At 36.5% G+C, this 2,117-nt stretch overlaps 1 pseudogene; it reads right to left on the bottom strand.

Annotated features, from left to right (window-relative positions):
* Positions 1-246: 246 nt before the first annotated feature.
* LOC109374641 (60S ribosomal protein L9 pseudogene) lies at positions 247-825 on the bottom strand (annotated as a pseudogene).
* Positions 826-2,117: the final 1,292 nt, after the last annotated feature.

Raw genomic sequence — 2,117 nt, 5'->3', positions numbered from 1 at the left:
TCATTGTCTCTATTTCACAGAGAAAACAGGGGTTGTTGGGTAGAATTTACAAATACCTTGGGCTTACCCTCATATGAACATTTTATTGACATCAGCCTTCTATTTCACTTCTTTTCATTTTGTCTTGTTAGAAGATACATCTTTTTTTTTTTCATGTATGACTTTTATTGCATCTTTAAAATATCACAAATAAGTCTGAGGAATCACTCGGCATTTGGGTGTTTCTGTAGCTCGACAACTTAGATCTTATTCAACAGCCTGAAGAACTGTTCCTTTTCCAGAAACATAGATACCATCCAAAATTTTTCTGATATCCTTGTTTTTCACTATTGTGGCTTGTTGAATCAAAGCAGCTGAATTCGATACAAGTTCAATACCATTTCCTTCAAGAATTAACTCATCTTTCTGGGCTCGAGATACTGAACAAGCAACACCTGACCTCATCCGAACCCTCTGGATGTATTTTTCACCCAAGAAATTTCAGATTTCAACAACAAAACCATTCTCCTGAATAATGACGTTGATGGGGAAGTGAGCATGCACAGACCTCATCTTGTAACGGAAGCCCAGTGTAACACCCTTGATCATGTTCTGTGCATGACTACAGATAGTGGGAACAGTAGCCAGTTCCTTTCTATTTCCCAACCATTTGTGAACCCAGAGCCTCCTCTTTTTCTTTCCAAGAAGACTGAGTTGTACACTGATATGACTGAAGTCCCTCCGCAGGGTGCCTCTGGGGCCCTTCACAATAACTGTGCGTCCCTTTAGCATGATGTCCACATTTTCTGGAATGTCCACAGTCTGATTGCTGAGAATGGTCTTCATCCTTGCAGCAGATTCAGTAAAGAGCAGAAGATACATCTTTATTCCTAGAGCTAATTATTCCATATCAATTTAGAATCCTAACTCCTAACTTCTAAAGAAAGTTCCAAAGGAAGTTAGGCTTTTTTCCTCTTCCATCCTACTGGTTCTCACCTGTCAGGCTTGCAGGCTTGTGGCTGGTAATTAAAATCCTACACTCATAAAACAGATTAACCTCCACAAGCCTCGAATTAAAAAAGAATGGGCAGAAGATGGCAAGCCTCATTGAGGAGACATGACATTGCTACTGAAAGTCACTTAACAAAGTCAACATATCCTTGGCTTATCATCAAGATTTAGTAAGAAGACAGTTAATTGTATGTGATGTGTTGCTAAAGGTTGTATTTGCAGAGTGAGATGGACAGCTGATAACTGTTTTGTAGAAGTTTAAGATCAAATTTATCCTCAATTTTTCCTTATTGTTTTCCCCTATGTTTTAATTTTTTGACTGGAGATTTACATCTGCATTATAAAGACTCTCTCTTCCTGTCTCTGTCTCTCTGTCTCTCTGTCTCTCTGTCTCTCTGTCTCTCTGTCTCTCTCTGTCTCTCTCTCTCTCTCTCTCTCTCTCTCTCTCTCTCTCTCTCTCCTGTGTTTTGGCATACAAGTCTCCTTTTAGCTTTTGCCTTACATCATTTAGCAAGTGGAATGAGATGATTTTTAAAAATCCTTAGTTTTAAAGAAAAACTAAAATAAACCTATTGCTATTTCCTAGGAGAAATACTTGGAATTTGTGGATATAGTTGGGAATCCAACACTTTTTTATTTGGATCCTAGATAAATTTCTTCTCTAGAGATGTATCATTTTATATGATAACATTGTCAATAATTATAACACAAGTTATTAAACTTATCCAAATAAGTTAACAATTTGATATTTGTTTGATTTTCTCACACTTTATCATTGATCTAATTAGACCTTGTATAAACACCAAAAATCTGTATAAAACATCATTTCCAATGCCAAAGTAAAATTTTTCACATTGTATGATGGCTGTTAGGTGACATCTCTGTAACCTACTTGGATAACAAGTCCAGGGAAGATCTGCTTATTGGGTTACTAAGGCAAGAAACAGATTTTATAAAATTATGATTCAAAAAGTTATAAACATCTTGCATATCACATCTTATGCATCAATTAATCATATAAGGCCCTCCTCAAATTGCATTTCTTCTATGATTGCACCTTAACAGACACTTCTAGCCAGGAATAATCTCTTCTTACAGTATCTCCAGTTGCAATTAGTACTTCTCAT

The sequence above is a fragment of the Hipposideros armiger genome, unplaced genomic scaffold (genome assembly GCF_001890085.2).
Source record: "Hipposideros armiger isolate ML-2016 unplaced genomic scaffold, ASM189008v1 scaffold_850, whole genome shotgun sequence".
Lineage (NCBI taxonomy): Eukaryota > Metazoa > Chordata > Mammalia > Chiroptera > Hipposideridae > Hipposideros > Hipposideros armiger.
Note: the sequence above shows the minus strand (reverse complement) of the source record. Positions and strands in the feature narration are given on the sequence as shown.